The sequence below is a fragment of the Dipteris shenzhenensis genome, chromosome 23 (assembly GCF_047967505.1).
Source record: "Dipteris shenzhenensis isolate YYH24624 ecotype China chromosome 23, Dip_SZ_1.0, whole genome shotgun sequence".
Classification (NCBI taxonomy): domain Eukaryota; kingdom Viridiplantae; phylum Streptophyta; class Polypodiopsida; order Gleicheniales; family Dipteridaceae; genus Dipteris; species Dipteris shenzhenensis.
Window position 1 is genome coordinate 51,175,547 of NC_141618.1, and position 25,522 is coordinate 51,201,068.

General features: G+C 45.5%; 2 pseudogenes; one reads left to right on the plus strand and one right to left on the minus strand.

Annotated features, from left to right (window-relative positions):
* Window positions 1-3,518: 3,518 nt before the first annotated feature.
* On the minus strand, window positions 3,519-4,016 carry LOC147887511 (uncharacterized; annotated as a pseudogene).
* A 19,415-nt stretch (window positions 4,017-23,431) lies between these two features.
* On the plus strand, window positions 23,432-24,574 carry LOC147887512 (uncharacterized; annotated as a pseudogene).
* Window positions 24,575-25,522: the final 948 nt, after the last annotated feature.

Sequence of the window (25,522 nt, forward strand, 5' to 3'; positions counted from 1 at the left end):
AACCCCGAGGTATTTCATGCTTTCCCGTGCTTTTATGTTCTATATTTCATGGGAGTTGTACCCATGCTTTTCGGGTATTTCACGTACCCATACTTTTATGTTGTGTTTCAGGACGTACTATGGAGCACCTCTCGTTGTCAGGACTGACGTACAGTAGCAGTAGTGGAGATCAGACACATTCATTTCCTCCACTCATTCCCCAACACAAGGGTTCGGAAGCGCTGGACAGTCCTGTGAAGGATGACCATTTTCCTCCAACAGTAAATGATACAGAGGTGGACATTTTGTGGCCCATAGATGAGTGGAATGAAATTCTTGACAAAGAGAAAAATTGCGAGGCAAAATTCACAGATCTACTTGAAAAACAGGTGAGAAGAATTCCTGAGGTTGCCAAATCTGCATTCATCAAGGGCACCAAATCTTTATGTGATCCCAAAATACCAGACTTTTTTTTGGTCATCAAGAACCAGCAAGAGGCAACAACTGAGTCAGTTGGGGCTATTCTTTTCACTCAATCCACTTCAGAAAACACTAACAGCTACTGTTCCAAAAGTGCAGTTGGAGAAGCCATCTCTGTTGGTCAGATTTTTCTCAGAAATGCCTCCCAGCAGAGACATTTTGTCATTGTAGGGCTCACAAATTTAAAAAAAATTAGGTGGTTCAAAGTGGAGAGACCTGGTATGGCTGGTCAATTTCATGGCTGTCGGAGTTGTGAGTCCTCAGCAGTTAGACACAGCTTGGCTGGATTTATGTGCTGCTCTCTTGATATTCTTGGAATCTGTACAAAGTCAATTATGGTGGAGAAGGAAGAGTGTCGCTTGGGTAGGTGGTTGGGTGAAGGTGCTACAAGTAATGTTTATGTTGCAAAAGTCAACAATCAAGCATATGCTGTGAAAGTGGCCAAAGCAGGACACAGTGTTTCTTTAGATATTGAAAACCTTCAAAAATTGAAGGGCATCAAGGGAATTCCTAGTATTGTTAGTAGTTACTCACACCCTGCAAGTGCTATGTTCATCACACCTGTGTGTGAACAGTTTAGCTTAGAGCTTATGTTTAGAAAAAAGATGCAAACACGTCTGGGGGAGCTGGTTGATACTTTGAAGTGTGCACATGACAGGTGCATAGTAAACCGGGATATTCGGGTACCAAATATACTGATTGCTGAAGATCAATTTATCATTGTGGACTGGGGATATGCTACAACTTTACATAAATCTGTTAGCTATGCAGGCACTACCCATTTCGCATCTGCAAAGGTTCTCAACATGCTGGAGAAAGGTGTTTGTGCTTTTCCCATTGAAGTTTCTGATGATTTGGTTTCATTGGTACGGAGTCTGTATGCACTTTCACGGCATGATCAACTATATGTGCAGAACAGGGATGTTTTTATCGAAGCTATGCTTATATATTAATATTAAATATTGGCAAAAGTTTTCAAGCTCATTTTTTTAGTTTCACAATATTGGTAGAATGTAGTACTTTTTAATATATTTTCTTTTGAATTTTGAAGGAAAAAATGTAAACCATGGCGAAACTTTAAATTTTTTTGCATAAAAGTTTCAAATCCTGGCGAATCTTTTAAGCATTTATTTTTATTAAAGCATACAAACTTTCGACTCCAATCTAAAAGTTTAGCTTCTTAACGAAACTAACTTGAAAAAATCATCCATGGTGCAGAAGGCTTTGACTGACCTTGACAGTGATGAATATGCACAAATTCGGGAATTCTGGGAGAATGAGATGGAGGATAATGCACTATGGCAGGAGGCTGAAAGGCATGCTGAACAAGGTAATTATGCCGACCTCAAATTTTGGATAACAAGCTGGGCTAAAAGTTCTCTGTAGTGTGCATTTGCATGTATTCAAAGTGCCACCTGGTCTTTCAAGTAGAATTTTTCTTTGAGTAAAGCTGCCTTTTGGAAGCATGTTATTGGTTGGCCCTGGTAGAAGGGGTTCTCTCCACAATGTTACTGTCCACTTTGATATTGTCCGTAATGTTACTGTTCGCTTTGATACTGTCTACAATGTCACTATGCACTTTCTTACTATCTACAATGTTATTGTCCACTTTGATACTGTCCACAATGTTGCTGTCCACTTTGATACTGTACACAATGTTGTTGTCCACTTCAAAACCCCTTAGTGCTTGCTCACCTTTGTGTGCAGACCAAGAGATCACACCTGTGCTGCATCCATTCTCAGTGCTTGCTCAAATCACCTTGGCCCTCCTGTTTAGCATATCCTGCGATACACAGAGATAACATCCCGAGAAGGGAGCACCTCAAGCACTCATTATGCTTGTGCGAGAGCACTGCACTTGTTGACACATAACATGGTACACAAGCGTACGGCACTGTACAAGAAGCTGGCAGCCCAGGATGAATTGTGAAGAGCTGATGATGATGTGAGTAAGAAGATGAAGGTGAAGAAGAAGCATCAGTAGATGAAGAAGAAGGCGAATAAGGTGCAACTAGTGCAGGCCTATCAAGAGCTGAATTTGGAGGAGGGAAAGGAAAAAGAATAGGCGACATCTCTCATGCTGCAATATACTGGGCCGGATAGCTTGTGTCTGCTGGTGGGCGACCATTAATTAGCGGTTCTTCTCCAACTGCATTAGCATCAACTACCTGGAAGCCATGCGGTAAAATAGCTCTAGCGCATGCTGCTACTCTGGCCCCATGTAGCTGTACTAGCAGGCATTACAAGCATGATTTGCCAAAGCCTCATCAAATTTGGATAAGCATGAATCCAGTCTAGCTCAGCACCACATTTTCTCCAAGCTTCATGAAAAGTAGCTCTAGGAAATGCCTTTATCAATGTAAGAGTAAACTCAACATACTCTACTTCACACTCACTCTCATTCACAAGTTCATGCTCTCTAGACGCAAACTTCTCACACAAACGCCCCAAAAACATTCTATGTTGGATATCCCTAAGCTCTTCATTTGCATCGTAACTTTTGGGACTAAACAATTTTGTCGCATTCAACAATGGCAAGTCTGTAAACCTTGCATTCAATCCATCGATAACTTTCTCCACAAATGCTTTTCCTAGAGTCACACAATCAGCAAGTGTTCCTGTTGAGGTGCATTGAGGCATTGAGGCAAAATGCAACACATGTTTATGCTCAACACCACTAAGAGGGAGAGAGAGAGAGACCCAAAAACATAGTGTATATTCCAACCTCTTCAAATGAGCATACAAGGGGCTTTTAATAGCCATGGGCCTGGGACCCTTCAACTTCCATAACCCCCCACTAGTGTGTAACCCCCCACTAGTGTAACTACCCACATGTGTGACTTCCCACTAGCCCTCTAGTGTAACTACCCACATGTGTGACTTCCCACTAGCCCTCTAGTGTAACTATCCACATGTGTAACTACCCTTTCTTGAATGGCCAATTACCCCTAATGACATGTTTCCACATCCCATTAGCCTAATGCCACACTTCCTAATGCTAGGGGTGTTCACATGGGTGTTCCATCTCCCCAATACAAGGTGTGTTTCCACACACAACATTAGGGTGTGTTGTCATGAGCATCCTCAAGCATGTTGAAATCCCCTCCCACACACCAATGATCAGCCATGGGCAAGGTTTCAACAATATCAGTCCAAAACATAGTGCCTTTGCTAGCAGAGTTGGGAGCATATACATTTAGGAATCCAACACGGTCCTCTCCAAGCGGCAATATCACCCAATGTGCTTTGTCTAGCACCGCTATGCTGCTATCAATAATATCTGCCGATCACTGCTCTAAAATGGCGATGCATACACCTCCTTGAACACCTCCTAGACCAAAAGTAGCAACCCAAAACATGGTGCTTTGTCCGCTAAGTAACCGTCCACAGCGGCGGCGGCGGCGGATACGACTCTCACTGAGATGGTGCTTCTGCAGCATGAGTACATCAATTTGTCCACCAATAATACATCTTTTTAGCTCTTGTCGAAGGTGGCCCCGATACCTCTGAAACTGAGGACGGCCAAGGCCTTCCACGTTCCACGATACCACTCTCATGTGGTGTCAGGACAAGGTGCCTGAGAGGATAGGATTCTAGGTAGTGCTCGACCGTATAATGCTAAGTGCAAGCAAGGGCTAGGACACTTGGGCATTTACAAGGTTTAGGGGTCAAGTGTTAGTCCAAGGATGGGGGGCCAAGGATAGGCCAAGGGGCCAAGACATGCATGAGGTGTGAAGAGAGGGTGGCTATGTGTTGCCTTTGGGTGAGTGGGATGTTCCGCCATCACCATTGATATGTACAGCTGAACTTTCATATTTTGCCAAGCATAATTAAATAGAAGAGGTTTACTTTTGTTATGACTTGTCTCCTTTTATGTGTGTGGATATGTCATCAAGCTCTCATGATGTTATGAATCTTTCTTTAAGCCATAATAATAATACCACTAAGGTCCATAACACTTCTTCTCCTTCTTCTATTTCACTCAATGAATCTTCTACAATTGTTAATGAACATTTGCAAGATTTACTTGATACATATAAGGATGTTTTTCCACATGAGTTACCTTCGGGGTTGCCTCCTGAACGTGTTGTGAGGCACAACATAGACTTGGTTTAGGGAAGCAAGCCTCTTAGAAAGCCGCCATATCGGCTAAGTGCTAGTGAAGCTAGTGAAGTGGAGCGTCAGCTAGCTGACTATCTCCAACGTGGGTTTATAAAACCTAGTTCTTCTCCATGGGATTCACCAATTTTATTGGTGAAGAAGAAGGATGAGTCTATGCGCATGTGTGTAGACTATCGTGGATTGAATGCAATCATGTGATAAAAAATAAGTATCCATTGTCACGAGTTGATGAGCTCTTTGAAGATGTTCCTAAGACGGCCTTTCGTACACGCTTTGGGCATTATGAGTTTTTGGTCATGCCTTTTGGGCTAACCAATGCCCCAGCAACTTTCATGACACTTATGGATAGTGTCTTGAGACCATATCTAGGAAAATTTGTTGTAGTTTTTCTAGATGACATTCTCATCTATAGTCGTTCTGAGGAAGAACATATGGAGCATTTACGTTTAATATTTGATTTGCTCCGCGTACGACTATAGATGACATTCTCATCTATAGTCGTTCTGAGGAAGAACATATGGAGCATTTACATTTAATATTTGATTTGCTCCGCGTACATGCACTTTTTGCTCCGCGTACATGCACTTTTTGCTAAGGCAAGTAAGTGTGAATTTTTTCAAACAGAAATACATTACCTTGGTCATGTGATTTCTGCAAAGGGTCTTAGGATAGATCCTAACAAAGTTGATTTCTGCAAAGGGTCTTAGGATGGATCCTAACAAAGTTGATGTCATTCTCAAATGGCCTCACCCACGCAATCTTGAGGAATTGCAAATATTCCTTGGGATGGCAGGTTTTTATCGGAAGTTTATTAGGGATTATGCTAAGGTGGCAATTCCAATGTGACTGTTCAATTAAAAGCTCAAGGTCGTGCTTTTAATTGGGAGGAGGAACAACAACATAGTTTTGATAAGCTTAAGGTAGCTATCGCTACTGCTTTCTTACTAGTTATAGTCGATCCACACAAGCCTTTTGTGTTGGAAACCGATGCTAGTGCTCGAGCCATTGGTGCTGTGCTACTTCAAGAGGGTAGACCAATGGCTTTTGAAAGTAAAAAGCTTGATAAAGCTCAGCAGAACTATTCTGCTTATGAACGTGAATTATTTGCTATAATTCATGCTTTGAAAAAGTGGCGACATTATTTATATGGTGCCCAATTTGAGGTAGTATTTGATCAAGAGAGTATCAAATGGTTTACTACTCAAAAGGACTTGAAGGGATGTAAGGCTAGATGGGCCGAAATTCTTCAAGAATATGATTGTAAGAATATGATTGTACGCTAAGATATCGCAAAGGGCGATATAATGTGGTGGTTGATGCTCTCAGTCGAGTGCCAGAGATTAACTCTCTCTCGTTCACAGAATTGCAGAGTGAATTTTTAGAATCTCTACGTGGCACTTGTGAGCATGATCAATCATATGATAGGGTGTGGAGTCTAGTTAAAAGAAGGGATCCCTCTCACTATGACATAAACGAAGATGTTCACTCCACACATAGCTCTCCTCTTACGAGCGATGAGCTAAATCGATGGAAAAATTTTACCATTGATAATGGGTACTTACTCCACAAGGGGAGAGTATGTGTACCTTCGGACTTAGACACAAGGCGCCAAATTCTTTATGAGTGTCACGATAGTCCAAGTGCAGGTCATTGTACCTAATAAATCCCTTACATCTTAGGTTGGTGTCACACATTCAGGGACCTCGCATTTCCCCACACTGCAGGACATTGTAACAATATGGCATGCGACGAAGCCAAGGGGGATCTATGATGGGAAAGACGCAATTGATGTGAGCCATTAGATCATCCAAGAAGGGAGAAATTTTCTTTGGGATAGGCAACTAGCTCCCCTCTGCACTCAAACCTACAACCTCACTTCCACGACTCGAATGCGACTCGACGAATGCCCTACCAGTACACTTGCGCATGACCATGTTAGGCATAGTGGGTATATTATTGATAATCCAAGAAGGGAGAAATTTTCTTTGGGATAGGCAACTAGCTTCCCTCCGCACTCAAACCTACAACCTCACTTCCACGACTCGAATGCCCTACCAGTACACTTGCGCATGACCATGTTAGGCATAGTGGGTATATTATTGATAATCCATAATTTTGTGTGCCTAGTTCTCCCCTCCCCTTGGTTCACTTCAAGTCTACATGTAGTTTACTCAGGAATCCAACGGCGTTCGTGTTATAGCTGACCCTTACAATGACACACTTTCAATTTCACTTACATATAGTTAAACTATATGTAAGTGAAATTGTAACGGTATCTTTAGTAATAATGCTTAATTGGAAATGGCATTGGCACAAATAAAAGATGCACTCTATGTAGGCTGTCGTTTGTCCTTCGAGACTTCATCTTTCAGCACCTTCTAGAAGTGATGGTGTGTTTGAGCTTGTGTAAAGGTTGCCGGAAAATCATTACAAAGGATATACATAATAAACCCTTACATAGGATATACATAATAAATCCTTACATCTTAGGCTGGTGACACACATTTTGGGCCCCTGCATTTCCCCACTATAGGAAATTGTAACTATATGGCATGACAGGAATCCAAGGGGGATCTACGATGGGAAATACAGAGGAGGCACTATGGTGGGAGATTTTACGGGGTGAGAAGGGTGGAAAGGGTGACGTTGGTGGCACAAAAATCATTACAAAGGATATCCATAATAAACCCTTACGTCTTAGGTTGGTGTCACACATTCAGGGCCCCCGCATTTCCTTATTGCAGGACATTGTAACTATATGGCATGAGAGGAATCCAAGGGGGATCTATGATGGAAAATATCATTCGAACGGACCTAGCTACCCCTTCTATGGATATGGAGGTTAAGGCGCTTACCAGATCAGTTTCCTGTTTGCACAGCCTATGGGATACTACTAGAGACAGATATGCTAGATTGGCCCTTGAGTCTTCCAGACAGTTAGCTCTACGGGGAGACAAATCATGCTAGTATGCACCGATGTCATCATGGTTTCAGAGATGCATGGCTTCACCATGGACAGGCTACCTCCTTTCCAATACTCTCTTCAAGCACCCTCGATGTGTCTCTCACATGGGTGGAGATTACTAGACTCATTCGTTAGGACCTGATCTAGCTGTGAACACCCGGAGAACATGGATAGAGCGGATATAAAAGTTGGGCACCACGAAGATGGCTTTCTATAGAGAGCATCTTCTCCACCTCACAGGAGATAGCTTTTTGATTCGACCTAGTTATATGGACACACATCTATCTCATGGTTTACGTTGTGCCATCGACCAAATACTCACATCATCACATCAGCTAGAGGTTGAGACTAGTAGATTCAGAGAGATACCAGTAGCAGCGACGAGCAGGATATGTCACTTGTGCCGTCTAGAGCCAAAGACAGAGTTACATTACATGTCATTGCACACTGTACTATGCCAAAGACAGAGTTACATTACATGTCATTGCACACTGTACTATGAGATACACGGCCATTTCCATTGTCTATTCAGAGAGGGCTTTGGACCTCTATCTAGGGTCAAGAGTTATGAGGATGTCATGAGCTTCTGCAGAGAAGGCACTACGCACCTAGCTAGGTGTGTAGTGGGGGGACCAGTACTTGCGTTTGCGTAGTGGGGGGACCAGTACTTGTGTAGTGGGGGGACCAGTACTTGCATAGTGGGGGGACCAGTACTTGCGTAGTGGGGGGACCAGTACTTGCGGCAATTCACAACCGGTTCAGTCCTTGATGGATGTCCTCATCATAGTGCATTCCATATGACAACATTCCAGGAACGGAAATTTGGAGGCCTCTGTTATGTTTTTGGAAAGCGCCACACTTGACATATAATGTACATACATTTAGCACTTGACATATAACGTACATACATTTAGCACACTCCAAGAGACATAGCAGAGGTCCTCTTTTCGACCGGCATCATCACAATCCGAGATTCGACGAGACGGGGACGGTTCTTGCTTCAGGTGTTCGCGATGATGGCCTTCACAAGTTGGTGGCTTTGGATAGCCACAGTTGTTGCTCTTCTTATTCTGCTCTATGGCATGCTCGGTTTGGCCATGAGAGCTACTCTTCTCTTCTACGTGATTCGAAGGATCGGTTGGTGGATGGTCTTCCTCCAATCAAAGCCCCTTCGTGTGTTTGGTCCTCTTGTATGTGGGACAAACAACGCCGAGCCGCCTTCCCGAAGGAGGCGTCACACAAAGCTTCGGATAGATTGGCTTTGTTCCATACAAATCTCTACAAGCCAATGTCCTCGACATCATTGAGCAAGGTTTCATTGTGGATGATTGCACTAGGTCTACTTGGGTATACTTTCACAGTTCCAAGGACGAAGCCGTTTGCTACTTCTCATTGATTGGAGGATGGCAGTTGAAGTGGCAAATACAGTGACAGAAAGTTAGTGCACTTTGGACCGACAGAGGGGGAGTGTTTTCCTCTCTTGAGCATAGTCACATCTCTACAAGCCAATGTCCTCGACATCATTGAGCAAGGTTTCTTTATGGTGGTCATTGTGGATGATTGCACTAGGTCTACTTGGGTATACTTTCAGAGTTCCAAGAGGAAGCTCTTTGCTACTTCATTGATTGGAGGATGGTGGTTGAAGTGGCAGATACAGTGGCAGTTAGTGCGCTTTGGACCAACAAAGGGGGAGTGTTTTCCTCTCTTGAGCATAGTCACACGAAACGCCGTTTCTGGCCTCCTGAAATAGAACAGCCGTTTCGTTTCAGGCCGAAACGCCGTTTCGGCCCGAAAAAAAAATTTTAAAAAAATAAAATGGTTTTGGGAGGGACAAAAAGTTTTTCTTTTTCTAATTAGGACCTAGGTTATGAATTCATGATAATCATCCCAAAGACAATATAACCATCAACTCCATCATGCATAACATCGACCAAATACTACTATATCTCCAAAAATTGGCGGTCACAGGAAGAGCGCTAGAGGCCTTCTATGCGCTAAAGAAAGTAGCGATCGAGGTCCCTGTTTTGGAGATTGCCTCTTGGGATGTGTCATTCGAGGTCATAATGGACGCCCATAATATTGGCATCGAAACAGTGCTTCAAGGGGTGTGTATTAGCAAGAAACTAGATAGTGCTCAGAACAATTCATAGTTTATGACAAGGAGCTTTACGCCGTTATCAATTGCTCAAGCATTGAAAGCATTCTCTTCGGGAGAGAGTTTACGATGAAGACGGAGCCATAGAGGACTCACGCGAGCGACTAGAGTGCCATATGGATGCCCATATGGATGCCCTAGAGGACGCATGGGAGGGGCTAGAGTGCCATATGGATGCGCTAGAGGCCTCCTTATCCATTTTATATGAGAGGCCCTCATCTTGCTAGGAAAAGGTGTCAAGAAGAGAGCAGCCATGATAAGTGAAAGTGAGGGGGGGGCACCTATTTATAGGTGTGTGTCCTAAGGCATAAACCCACCCACCTCAATAATGCGACCACTATAGTGCCATATGGTTTCCCTAGAGGACTCATAGGGATATGGCACCTTTGGGATGCCCTAGAATATAGAACCTTTGGGATATTCTAGGGCACCTTTGGGATATGGCACCTTTGGGATGCCCTAGAATATAGAACCTTTGGGATATTCTAGGGCACCTTTGGGATGCCCTAGAACATAGAACCTTTGGGATATTCTAGGGCACCTTTGGGATGCCCTAGAATATAGAACCTTTGGGATATTCTAGGGCACCTTTGGGATGCCCTAGAATATGGAACCTTTGGGATGCCCTAGAATATGGAACCTTTGGGCTATTCTAGGGCACCTTTGGGATGCCGTAGAATATGGAACCTTTGGGATGCCCTAGAGGATAGGGATATGGCACCTTTGGGATGTCCTAGAGGACTCACAGGGATATGGCACCTTTGGGATGTCCTAGAGGACTCACAGGGATATGGCACCTTTGGGATGCATGAGAGGACTCGTATGGCACCTTTGGGATGCCCTAGAGGACTCACAGCCCTAGAGGACTCGTATGGCACCTTTGGGATGCCCTAGAGGACTCACAGCACTCCTATGGCACCTTTGGGATGCCCTAGAGGACTCATAGCAGGGATATGGCACCTTTGGGATGCACGAGACAATAGTCTTGATGCTACCTAACAATCTCATACACTCCGCAAGACACAGACGAGATTTAATCATTTGTAGCCAAGCCATACCACTGTGGCCAAACCATGGTAACCACTATGGATTAATACCTGTAACTAAACCACTGTGGCTAAATATCATTGTAGCCAAACCATGGTAACCATAGTAAAGACCCATGTTAGATTTTTAGAGACCCATAATGATGATAGCGTAGACTCTCACCAAAGTGGCAATCCATGTATTTATGGCGCACATCCTCGTAGTAATCACAAAGCAATTCTAACATGGGTCTTTGCTCTTATAGTTCTTTAGTACAAAGAAAGGCATCGAGGTCCCTGAAATCTTTGCTAGCTCTAGCGTTGGCCACCGCCACTCCCCAGGATCCCAATCGTCCCTCCTACAACCAGAGCCTCCATTGTTGAACTTGAAATCCTGCTTGGTGATGGGGTTGACCTACCATGCCTTCCCCTAAAGACCTACCACTCAAATCCTCTGCCATGGGAGAAGTGGGTCAATCAATGCACCTGCTCTCTTGAGGCGACTGTCCTCTATGACTGTGAAGAAGAGGACTGTGGTGTCTGCCAACCGCCATCCTACCACTACTAACGGGATGTATCGTGGGGTGAACTGTCCTCATCGAGTGGCATGGACTCTTGTGTCACAAGTGGCACCATCCAACCTGCGAGGATCGCTGCGTCTATGCCTCTCGCCTAAGCACCATGAACCCCCTACTACTATCACAAGTGCCATTGTCTCTAGGTGCCTGTAGGTGTTTCTCCATATGTGTAAGGCCCGCACGTAAGGCTCGCACGAGTCCCCCAGCCTATAACCATCGCACTCAATGTGTGACCTTTCTCCCAACTAGTGACTTGTGATGTCCCTCACCTCGCCATTCCAGAAGAGTGGCTACCAACAATCTCTGGCTGCTAGGGGGTTTCTAAAGAAGGTTTCCGCGTAATTGTCTCCACACTGCAAACAACCATAATTGCTTCAACCTGCCACTCCTTCCCCTAAAGACCTACCACTCAAATCCTCTACCATGGGAGGAGTGGGTCAATCAATCCACTCTCCTGAGGTGATTGTCCTCTGCAACTGTGAAGAAGAGGATTGTGGGTCCCCCAGCCCATAACCATTCCACTCAATGTGTGACCTTTCTCCCAACTGCTGACTTATGTTGTCCCTCACCCTGCTGGCCATTCCAGAAGAGTGGCTACCGAGCAATCTCCTCTTGGCTACTGTGGTGTCTGCCAACCACCGTCTTGCCACTACTAATGGGATGCCGCATGGAGTGAACTGTCCTCATCGACTAGCATGGGACTCCTGTGTCACAGGTAGCAACATCCAACCTACGAGGATCGTTGCGTCTATGCCTTGCTCGCTCACTGTGCTACGCCCATTCCGTTGCCTCAAAAAAGGTGAAGACGTGTAGGATGTTGTGCTCCTTTTGCATGTCATGGATAAGGTTCAAAAGGAGTCGGCGTATAAGTGTTGATCCCCTACTGAAATAGTAGCTTCCACGTTTGCCCCTCCAGGATCCAACAGACTGTGGATAACAAGCTTGCCCAAGAGGGACTGCTGGACTCTAGAGCTCGTCGGTGATGCCCAATCCACCCTCTGACTATGAAAGGATGAATACCTGCCAGCAGGCTCTTGTGTCTCTGCTACCATCCGCTCTTTTGACCAAAGGAAGTTCTGGACTCTAGCCTCTTGAGCTGAGGAACATGAGAAACACCAACACGAGGCCACATACCAAGATGTGGCCAGTAGATGTGGCCAGAAGAAACTGATTGACCACTAGGGCCCCTGCCCGACGACCTAGAAGTGAGATCTTATCAATGCTTCAAAATGCCAACTTCCATCGAATGGAATCAAGCACCGAGAGGAACTCCTAAGCTGGAGTGACATCCAGACCCCACTTGAAAACCCAGAGAGCGAGTGTGGGTCTGTGGCCCTCGGAGGATTCATCTGAAACCAAAAAATATCCCCCACTGAGAGGTAGCCCCTAGGTTAGTAGTGGAGCTCAGGTGTGAAGGGGGAATGAGACCATTGAACAGCAAGCGTGGAGCCTCAAGGACTTGATTCACATGCGCAAGCTGCCTGTCATATATGCATGCAATATATAGAACGTCGAACGCTGCTAGTGTGGTGCGTCGAAAAGTGCTGCCTTCGAATAGGTCACACTGCACAGGACTCATAGGAAGGCAATGCAGTAGAATTACAGCTGAGCAAGATGGCTGTAGCACTAAGGTCATGACTGGGACTGGGAACCATAGCAGTGATCAAGCGATGGGGTTGGCAGCAAAGCTTCACAGGTTTGGTGGGTGTGGTCTCGAGCAAAAACAGAACCAGGGTGCTTCGTGAAGGAGATGGCGGGGGGTTGATGGGAGGCAGCGAGGAGCAGGACACGAGGGAGAGGCGGAGAACTAGTCGCGAGGTGGATGGCAAGGGTGCACAGGTAGCTAATGGAGGTAGCTAGAAGGGGGAGGTGGAGGAGCTCGCAGGAGCATTGCTACTACTGTGTGGTATGCACCGATATCTTGCTGCTTCACAACACATGGATTACAGATGGTGGGGATCGCGGCTTCCCCCATTTAAGTATAGTTTGGATGCACCACCACCACTACTTCCTCTAGGAGATGAGATTATGAGCTCCCTACCAAGACCCAGTTCTACTGAGATCATTTCTTGAGGATATCAGAGGATGGTTTCATCATCAGAGACCCCGATATCTCGAGGAGTCTCACATGCATTGAGGATTGCCATTGGGAAAATACGGGTCTCGTCACATCATCGAGACAAGCAGAGCGGGAGGGATATCCAAAGGGGTATGCAGGCGATGCACCTTGGGGGAGAGATAGAGGAGCACTTCTTATGTTTCTACCCAATTTATTATGAGATCAAAGGCCGCTTTCACTACCTCTTCCTGGGTTTTGGTCCACTGACACGACTGCTCCATTATTATGATCATGTTTGCAATGGTTTGTAACTGCTAGAAAGAAAGAAAGAAAGAAAGATTTATTAACGTAGGCAAGAGCCCTCATGGGGCTATGCGACAAAGAATATAGCAGAGGGTCTCATACAAGCCACAAGGGACTGAAACTGAATGATCAGATCTCTGATAGCAGTAGATAGAGAATGCAGTACATGTGACTCAGACTGACTAGATGCATCATACTATCACATATTTCTTCATATCTAAGGATGCCTTGGGACACAGTGAGACATAGGAGGAGCTACTAGCTACGAGATAACTGGGGATCATGACTGGGGATCGCGAGGTATGGATCGGAGGTAGCAGAGGTTAGGCGAATTTCGAGACCACGGAGTTCAGGTGCTATCTCTGCCCTCCTTAATGGAAACTGCTCTAGCCGAGGAGTCCCTTGACATGGCTCACCTGATACGGTGCACACATAGAGCTTGCCCACTGCCACGACGTACCACTACTCGGTAGCTATGGATTCAAGAAATTCTCATAGCCCACTAGGCCTCTATAGCACCGGTGATCTTGATACATGATATTGAGTTGTACTCAGCTTATAGTTCTTTAGTACAAAGAAAGGCATCGAGGTCCCTGAAATCTCTGCTAGCTCTAGCGTTGGCCACCGCCACTCCCCAGGATCCCAATCGTCCCTCCTACAACCAGAGCCTCCATTGTTGAACTTGAAATCCTTCTTGGTGATGGGGTTGACCTACCATGCCTTCCCCTAAAGACCTACCACTCAAATCCTCTGCCATGGGAGAAGTGGGTCAATCAATGCACCTGCTCTCTTGAGGCGACTGTCCTCTATGACTGTGAAGAAGAGGACTGTGGTGTCTGCCAACCGCCATCCTACCACTACTAACGGGATGTATCATGGGGTGAACTGTCCTCATCGAGTGGCATGGACTCTTGTGTCACAAGTGGCACCATCCAACCTGCGAGGATCGCTGCGTCTATGCCTCTCACCTAAGCACCATGAACCCCCTACTACTATCACAAGTGCCATTGTCTCTAGGTGCCTGTAGGTGTTTCTCCATACGTGTAAGGCCCGCACGTAAGGCTCGCACGAGTCCCCCAACCTATAACCATCGCACTCAATGTGTGACCTTTCTCCCAACTAGTGACTTGTGATGTCCCTCACCTCGCCATTCCAGAAGAGTGGCTACCAACAATCTCTGGCTGCTAGGGGGTTTCTAAAGAAGGTTTCTACGTAATTGTCTCCACACTGCAAACAACCATAATTGCTTCAACCTGCCACTCCTTCCCCTAAAGACCTACCACTCAAATCCTCTACCATGGGAGGAGTGGGTCAATCAATCCACTCTCCTGAGGTGATTGTCCTCTGCAACTGTGAAGAAGAGGATTGTGGGTCCCCCAGCCCATACCATTCCACTCAATGTGTGACCTTTCTCCCAACTGCTGACTTATGTTGTCCCTCACCCTGCTGGCCATTCCAGAAGAGTGGCTACCGAGCAATCTCCTCCTGGCTACTGTGGTGTCTGCCAACCACCGTCTTGCCACTACTAATGGGATGCCGCGTGGAGTGAACTGTCCTCATCGACTAGCATGGGACTCCTGTGTCACAGGTAGCAACATCCAACCTATGAGGATCGTTGCGTCTATGCCTTGCTCGCTCACCTAAGCACCACAAACCCCCTATCGTTGTCGCAAGTACCACTGTCTCCAGTTGCCTATAGGTGTTTCTCCATACGCGTAAGGCCCACGTGGGTCCCCCAGCCTATAACCATTCCACTCAATGTGTGACCTTTCTCCCAACTGCTGACTTATGTTGTCCCTCACCCTGCTAGCCATTCCAGAAGAGTGGCTACCGAGCAATCTCCTCCTGGCTACTGGGGGATGTCTAAAGAAGGTTGAGCCGCATAACCATCTCCACACCACAAACAGGCTGATGAGCTGTAACCGTAGCCGTAACCGTCTCAACCTTGCTTGGTGATGGTGGGACCGAGACCTACCACGCCTTCCCCTAAAGACCTACAACTCAAATCCTGTGCCATGGGAGGAGTGGATCAATCAATGCACCCGCTCTCCTAAGGTGACTGTCCTCTATAACTGTGAAGAAGAGGACTGTGGTGTCTGCCAACCACCATCCTACCACAACTAACCGGATGCCGCACGGAGTGAACTGTCCTCATCGACTGGCATGGACTCCTATGTCACTGGATCTTCATGATGTCCCCGCTCACTCGCCCTTTTTCACCCTTCATCTGTAGCCTATTTGTAGTGTGGAGATGGTGATTACGGCCAACAACCTTCTTTAGACAACCCCCAGTAGGAGATTGATCGGTAGCCACTCTTCTAGAATGGCTGCCAATATCAGTGCTCGAGTACGCCGACTCCTTTTGAACCTTATCCATGACATGAAGAAGGAGCGTAGCATCTTGGACGTCTTCACCTTTTTCGAGGCAACAGAATGGGTGTAGCACAGTGGGCAGCATTTGGCAATCCTACTTCTCGACTTCAAGAAGGCTTATGATCGAGTGGATTGGTCCTTCCTCGAGGGCACCTTGGAGAGACTCGCTTCCCTTCATCGGGGCATCTTAAATTTATATAGGACACAGCTTCGAGTAGTGTCATCATTGGTGGCAAGATGGGGGAGAGGTTTCTCTTGAAGAGATCAGTGAGGCAAGGCTGTCCACTCGTAGCGGATGATGTATGTTTGGATGGTGCCCAGGATGATGGTACCTCAATTGTGGGAGAAAGTTTGTGTGCTTATTTACAAGTAGAACCTACCTCTCTAGGTTTAAAGCTGAGGTCTAAAGCTGAACACATAATCGATCTTATTGTTAGCTGGATTGGGGACAGCAGCAGAGCCACTTGGGTAGTTGGTAGGACAAGCGATGCCTATTTGGTTGAAAATAGTGGTTGAAAATATGCACTCAAAGCTCAAAAACGAGGCCAACAGCTTGATAATGATGTCAAGTATCTCAAATGGCTTGAAGGTATTGATGGGGTGCCTAGACTTCACCTATGCATTTGCTCAATGTTGATTCTGGAGCCTATAGGTGAACCATTTATGCATGAGGCTGTTCTTAAAACATGGATCCAATTTGACATGCGGTGATCTGGTAGAGGTATTGCAATCTGTTCATTTAAAAGGAGTTGTGAGCAGGGATGTTCGCCCTCCAAATATAATGATTGCAAAGAGCATGTACATGAAGACTCTTCGGCTTTTCATTTCAGACTAGGGTTTTGCTGAGCAATTTGGTGTTGATGGTGAAGTTTGTAGGAGCTTGGAAACTGCTTTTGATGATGTCCTTAAACAACACATCAAACACTGGGAAATATTGGCTTATAAGTACAAAGATGACTTGGTATCACTTGTACGCACTCTGTTTTTTATTTTCTTCACTAATGCTATCTTTGAGCAAGTTATAGGGGTAGATCTTGCAGAAATCCAATACTTTTGGAAGATAAAAATGGAACATAAACCCTCATGGATGGCGGCACAAGAGTGCCTCTCTTGTGAAGGAGAAAGCCTTCTTCCTTTCCATATTGTGTGCCAACTCTCCATGCATGCATAGCGAGAAGCTCGGAGAAGCCCATTATGGTGGCGAGGGAATGTGCATCTTGCATGGGACAACCTTTCTCTTGCCATCCTATGACTTTGACATGTAGGGCTTTGTTGGCCTTCCTCGGATGATGTACTCGCTTGTATTACTTAGAGTGAGATAGAGGATGAGGAGCTCTGCTGACCGCGAGACCTTCCAGACCACTGCATCGGTAGACTGTTGGTGGGGCCCAGATGCATAGGTCAATACACTTATGGATTGGCCCCCATCTTAGCTCTCCTTGGAGGGATTCTTGACACTCTAGTAGAGATTGGTAATCCCTCCCATCAAGTTGTCATGCTTGGTTTGTGGCGACAAGCAGTTCTCGATCACAGTTCCCATAAGCAATAACAAGAAATTAAATAATAAATCCACAATTTCTTTACCTACTTTCATAAGCTCTCACTTCTAGTCGGCGAGCGCTAGTGGTCAATCAGGTTCTTCGGGCCACATCTAGGTACGTGGCCTCGTGTTGGTGTTTCTCACATTCATGTGTGGCAAGAGACTCTATAGTCCAGAACTTGCTTTTTGGTCAAGAGCGTGGTAGCAGAGACAGTAGAGCCGACACCCAGAGCCTGCCATCCTTTCGTAGTCAGAGGGTGGATTGGGCATCACCGAGCTACAGAGTCAGCAAGCCCTATTGGGCAAGCTCGTTATCTGCAGTCTCTCCATACGCGTAAGGCTCGCGCGGGTCCTCGAGCCTAATAAATCTGTGACCTCTCTCCCAACTCACTCAATCTGTGACCTCTCTCCCAACTGCTGACTTGTGCTGCTAGCCATTCCAGAAGAGTGGCTGCCCTGCTGGTGGGGGGTGTTTAAAGAAGGCTGGCACCACAAACAGCAGGCTACAGATGAAGGGTGAAAAAGTGCAAGTGAGCGGGGCCATCGTGAAGATCCATCGAACTGCTGATGGCGGCCACTCTCCCCCTCTCCACGAAGTATAAGTGTTGATCCCCTGATGAAATAGTAGCTTCCACGTTTGCCCCTCCGAGATCATCAGTAGACTGCGGATAACAAGCTTGCCCAATAGGGCTTGCTGACTCTGTAGCACGGTGATGCCCCGCTCACTCGCCCTTTTTCACCCTTCATCCGTAGCCTTTGTTTGCGGTGTGAAGACCCCAATAGCCAGTCGGCAGCCACTCTTCTGAACGTGGCTAGGTGAGGGACATCATAAGTAAGCAGTTGGAAGAGAGGTCACACATTGATTGGGATGGTTAGTAGGCTCGGGGACCCGTGTGGGCCTTACGCATATGGAGAGACACCTACAGGCACCTGGAGACAGCGGCACTTGCGATAGCAGTAGGGGGTTTGTGGTGCTTAGGCAATGACTGAGGCATAGATGCATCGATCCTCGCAGGTTGAACGAATGGAATCAAGCACTGGGAGGAACTCCTAAGCTAGGAGTGACATCCAAACGCCACTTGAAAACCCAGATAGCGAGTGGTGGTCTGTGGCCCTCGGAGGATCCACCTGAAACCAAAAAATATCCCCCACTAAGAGGTAGGTAGCCCCTGGGTTTGTGAGAAAACCAACTCGTAGTGGAGCTGAGGTGTGAAGGGGGAATGAGACCATTGAAGAGCAAGCGTGGAGCCTCAAGGACTTGATTCACACATGCAAGCTGCCTGTCATATGCATGCAATATATAGAACGTCGAATGCTATTGGTGTGGTGCACTGAAAAGTGCTACCTTCGAACAGGTCATACTACACAGGACTCATAGGAAGGCAATGCAGTGGAATTACAGCATTACAGCTGAGCAAGACGGCTGTAGCACTAGATACTGGACTGGTGGGAACCACAGCAGTGATCAAGCGATGGGGCTGGCAGCAAATCTTCACAGGTGGTCTCAAGCAAAAATAGAACCAAGGTGCTTCGTGAAGGAGATGGCGGGGGGTTGATGGGCGGGGAGGCAGGGTGGGGAGGCGGCGGCGAGGAGTAGGACACAAGGGAGAGGCAGAGAACTAGTCGTGAGGTGGACGGTAGGAGTGCACAAGTTGCTGAGGTAGGTAGCTAGAAGGGGGAGGCGGAGGAGCTCACAGGAGCATTGCTACTACTGTCTGGTATGCACAGATATCTCGCTACTTCACAAGACATGGATCACAGATGGTGGTGGGGATCCTGGCTTTCCCCATTTAAGTATAGTTTGGATGCACCACCCACACTACTTCCTCTAGGAGTTGAGATTATGAGCTCCCTACCAAGACCCAGTTCTACTGAGATCATTTCTTGAGGATATCAGAGGACGGTTTCATCATCAGAGACCCCAATATCTCGAGGAGTCTCACATGCATTGAGGATTGCCATTGGGCAAATACGGGTCTCGTCACATGGAGACAAGCAGAGCAGGAGGCATATCCAAAGGGGTATGTAGGCTATGCACCTTGGGGGAGAGACAAAGGAGCACTTCTTATGTTTCTGCCCAATTTATTATGAGATCAAAGGCCACTTTCACTACCCCTTCCTGGGTTTTGGTCCACTGACACGACTGCTCCATTTTTATGATCAAGTTTGCAATGGTTTGTAACTTCTAGAAAGAAAGATTTATTAACGTAGGCAAGAGCCCTCACAGGGCTATGCGACAAAGAATACAGCAGAGGGTCTCATACAAGCCACAAGGGACTGAAACTGAATGATCAGATCTCTGATAGCAGCAGATAGAGAATGCAGTACATGTGACTCAGACTGACTAGATGCAGCATACTATCACATATTTCTTCATATCTAAGGATGCCCTGGGACACAGTGAGACAGAGGAGGAGCTACTAGCTATGAGATGACTAGTGGATCGGAGGTATGGATTGGAGGTAGCGGAGGTAGGTGACTTTTGAGACCATGGAGTTCAAGTACGACCTATCTCTACCCTCCTTAATGGAAACTACTCTAGCCGAGGAGTCCCTCGACATGGCTCACCTGATGCGGTGCACACATAGAGCTTGCCCGCTGCCACGACGTACCACTACTCGATAGCTACGGATTCAAGAAATTCTCACAGCCCACTAGGCCTGTATAGCATTGGGGATCTTGATACATGATATTGAGTTGTACTCTGCTTATAGTTCTTTAGTACGAAGAAAGGCATCGAGGTCCCTGAGATCTCTGGCTCTAGTGTTGGCCACTGCCACTCCCTAGGATCCCAGTCTACCGTCCCTCCTACAACCAGAGCCTCCATTGCTGAACGCTTGGTGATGGGGTTGACCTGCCATGCCTTCCCCTAAAGACCTACCACTCGAATCCTCTGTCATGGGAGGAGTGCATCAATCAATGCACCCACTCTTCTGAGGCGACTCTCCTCTGCGACTACAAAGAAGAGGAATGTGGTGTCTGCCAACTGCCATCCTACCACTACTAACGGGATGCTGCGTGGGGTGAACTGTCCTCATCGAGTGGCATGGACTCTTGTGTCATAGGTGGCACCATCCAACTTGCGACGATCGCTACATCTATGCCTCACCTAAGCACCATGAACCCCCTACTGCTATGCCATGTAGATAGATCTTCATGTGAGGCAATAGTAATAGAAGCCACATATGGCCTTCGGGACAATGCATCGGCCACAACGTTCTTCTTTCCTGGTGTATGTACAATCTGAAAATGAAACATAGAGAGAAAATTTGCCATCCTCATATGCTTCTCCATATGCTTCTCCGAAAGCTTGGTTTGTGTAAGAAAATACCTCAAGCTTTGATTATCAGTTTTCACCATAAATTTAGCACCAAGAAGATAATGCTTCCAAATAGTTAGTGCATGAATCACTGCCAATAACTCCTTTTCATAAATGCCCAATGAGAGTTCCGTATCACGCAAACGGCGGCTTTCAAATGCAACTGGGTGTCCTTCTTGATTGAGAGCAGCGCCCAAACAATCTCCAGAAGCATCACATTCCACAAAGAATGGTTTATGCAAGTCAGGAATAATAAGTACGGGCCCACAAATGATTGCATCCTTTAGTGCAAAGAAAGCTTTCCTTTCCAGATCCCGTCCACTTGAATGGAACCTTCTTCTTTGTTAATTCATGAAGAGGGGCAGCAATCAAAGCAAAATGCCAAATGAACCTTCTATAATATGAACATAATCCAAGAAAACTACGAACCTCATGCACGGACTTGAGTTCGGGCCAATTCTTGATAGCCTCAACCTTGGCTGGATACCATCCTTGGAAACAATATGCCCAAGATAGTGTATTTCCGAAAGGAAGAATTCACTCTTCTTAGGATTGATGTGGAGCTTATGCTTACGAAGCTCCTCAAAGACTATGGCCAAATGTACTTTGTGCTCCTCTTCATTCTTGGAATAAACCAAGATATCATCAAAGAAGACTCCTGTGATGAACGAGCGATGATGAAAATCCTGTCCATCATGCGATTGAAAGTGGCAGGGGCATTTGTAAGACCGAAAGGCATAACTAGATACTCATACAAACGAAATGATGTGCGAAATGCAGTCTTATGCACATCCTCCCTGACTTGATATGGTAGCCACTCTTCAAGAAGTCGATACGGCTAAAACATGCTGATCCATCCAATCTATCCAGGATATCGAGGAATAGGAAACTGTTGCTTCAAGTTACAAGGTACAAGTTACAGACTACTATGTCTTATATGTTAATTCTAACACAAAAAAAAGCATGTGTGTGTGTGTGTGTGTGATAGAGAGAGAGAGGGACCATCAAACTCAAATCTGACATTCCAGAATCTCCCACAAACCCCACTATGGCAAACAAGATGCCTAGTCCCACTATGATCTCAAAGGACACCATCCATGTCCAATACATCACCAGATGAGCTCTAACAGGCGGTATGCATCCACAGAGATGCATGTTCAAATGTAGGCACGACAAGTGCTTGCTGGGCTACTGCCTTTGTGACAAGGGTGGGATATATAAATCTCTTTCATTGTTTTCAAATGTAGGCGTGACAAGTGCTCGCTGGGTTGCTGCCTTTGTGACAAGGGTGGGGTATATAAACAATTATGCATATATATGTATATTTGTTAACATAAAATGCATCTTGTTTGCATATTATGTGTAAGTTGTATATTTGTTAGCTTAACATGCATATTATGTTTAGCAGAAGATAAATTTGCTTATTATAAGTGAAGTGTATATTTGAATACATATTAAATTTTAAAGACCAAGCATATATATTCAAAAAGTACATATTCATTGACTATAATATTCAAAAAGTACATACTCATTCATTGTGATACCTACAAAAAAACTCTTTATCTATCTCCAAATTTTCCATATACTAAAAAACACAACGCTTATTCATCTAACTTGGACAAGTAGTTGGCCTAATCATCAAAGTAATACTTAGAGGAGCTATCTTTAGAGGCAAAATCAACCTCACCTTGTATAATCAAGAATCAATTGTTATCCAAGTCTACACCTTTGGCTCTCAATTTCTTAGTGACCTTTGTAAAGTTGTTGGCCCAATCATCAAGGTAATACTTAGAGGAGCTATCCTTAAAGGAAACCCTAGTTAAAGTGAAATATAAGCTTGTTATAGGCTCAAAATTACCATCATCCAAGTCAATTATTTCTTAAAAATGTATTAAGACTTGAACCTTATCTAGATTTTGATGATTGCTTGAATTGTGAATCAGATCTACTACTTTGTTCAAGCGCATTGGTTTTGCACACTTGCCAAGACAAACAACATATCATCAATCAGGTTGCTTTTGCCACTGCCCAATAATTGCAAAAGAGCTCTTGCGGAAGGGGCCAACGTGCTGCTCACTAGCGTATGATTTATAGTTCTCCACCATGACCATTTCTCCGATAAAGAGCTTGGTTTATATGCATAAAGCATTGGCAATAGATAGCATGCAGCCTTAGATGCATTAACATGTTTCAATATTGATGTTAGATGCATGTGCATCTAATATGCATCTCATATGTGCAATTAATGTGTGTGTATCTAATATACAAATATGCATAGAAATATGCAAGAATCTTCATGCACTACTGCTTGGAAAAACCCGACCAGCAGGGCTGGCCGACCAGCCCCCCTCCAGCCCCTATATAAGAGGGGCTTCCCTTTCCATTTTGGTGTGTGATTATTAGATCATCCCTCCCCTCTCTTGAGAGCTTGCCTCATACTACTCCAGCCCCATCTCCGGCTGTGGCTTTGCCACTCTTTGCTAGCCATCTATACAGTAAATATAGTCTTCCTTCATATTCTGTTATCTCTCTCTCTCATCATAGCAGAGTTGGTAGCACTGATGGATGGCGATGTATGGAGAGGCCCTTGGTTTCTATGATTTCCCGGATGATTAGGGCCAAGGCCTCCATCCCACATGAGATTATTCGTGCAGAGCTCGCTGCCCCTCCATTGGTGGTGGAGGCACTCACTCGATCAGTCTCTTTCATGCATCGCACCTGGGCTCTCCCTAGAGACAGATATGCTCATTTAGCCCTAGAGTCTTCACGACAGTTGGCATCACAGGGAGATAGATCATGCTGGTATGCACAGATGACATCTTGGTTTGAGCTGCATGGCTTTAGTATGGACAGACTACCTCCTTTTCAGTACTCCCTAGATGCACCCTCCATCTCTTTCACCCGGGCAGACATTACTCGGCTTATCAGGCAGGACTTGACTCAGTTGGATACCAAGAGGACATGGATACAGCCGGCACATGAGCTTGGTACGAAGATGGCTTTCTATAGAGAGCATCTTCTCCAGCTTACAGAGGACGGCTTTGTGATTAGACCCAGCTATATGGATACTCATCTCTCTCATGGGATACGGTGTGCTCTTGGTCAGATACGCACATCCTCACACCAGCTAGAGATTGAGACAGGCAGATTTAGAGGTGTACCATCTGAGGCCAGGATTTGTCAGTTGTGCCATATAGAGCCAGAGACAGAGTTACATTACATTTGTCACTGCCCAGTATACTATGAGATACGGGGTCGTTTTCATTGCCTATTCAGAGAGGGCTTCGGACCGCTTTCTAGGGTCATGAGATACCAGGATCAGAGATGTCTCGGACACTCTACTTATTGGAGTTGCGTAGACACAGAGAGGATCTCTTGAGGAGGGGCTCAGAGAGGGAGACACAGCACCAGAGGCACATTACAGACTACTTTCAGCCACCACAGAATGAAGATTCAGATCAGCAGGCTCCACAATATACCTCGACTAGATGATCGAGCGGTGGAGTTGGGACGGTCTCGCTGCCCTAGGATGAGGGGCCCACCTCGACACCGTCGGAGACTACGACCGAGGATCCACACCATACCAGCACGGCATGGGAGTCGTCCAGCCAGAGTTCTCACCATGGAGGACATTGATGCTATCCGCCATCAGCCGATGAGAGCGATCTTTGGATAATTGATGTATATGGTGTCTAGAGAGCTCTTGGATGTATCCTCTTCTCCTCTCCCAGATACTACTCTTCTCCTCTCCTAGATACTACACATTAGGACCTCCCCTACTACCTTTTTCAGTTCAGTTTTTTAGTTAGATTTTTAGTTCTTTTAGCTTTCAGCTTTTACAGACTTTGTATCAGATCCACCACATTTGTAAACTTTTGGTCTCATAGGTCATTTTGGCCTTTTGAAGACGTTAATATATATATCATATCTCTCTGTTCTAGGGTTTTCATCTGCATTTTAGGGTTTTCGAATTGTTTTTAGAGTTTTTCCTTGCTGATTCAAAAACATCATTTGCAGCCTAATAAATGTCATAACCAGCCAAGGGAAATTCTAATTTTTCATCAAAAACAACATCCCGGGCTGATTATAATCTTCTTTGAATTGGGGTTATACAATCTGTAGCCTTTGCTCTCATGACTGTACCCCACAAAAATGCATTTAGTGGCTTTGTCATCCAACTTCCTGCACAACTCTTTGGGTATAAGGTCACAACCACTTCAATGGCGTGGTCCACACCCCTCAATGGTGGCAAACCCGGGTGGCAAACCCGGAGGTAAGTCATTAGGAAAAACATCCTTGAAATCAGTCATGATTTCTTGGAGTAACACAGATTCATTCGAATCGTGTAATTCTATCGAAGACAAGCAAACACTCTGCCGGAATTCAGTAACCATAGTGCCAAAAACAATAGAATCATCTAAAATAGACAGAAGACAACGATATAAATCAACATCAAGAGATTTAATATCTTTAAATATTTCAAGAGCGGAAACAACAGGAATAGCAAATCCATTATTTACAGAAACATTTTTACAAAGTGACACCGCTACATGCAAATAATTGTCTTTAACAAACACCAAGGAGTGATGTACATAGTCTATATACAATGAGTCTTGTTTATCAT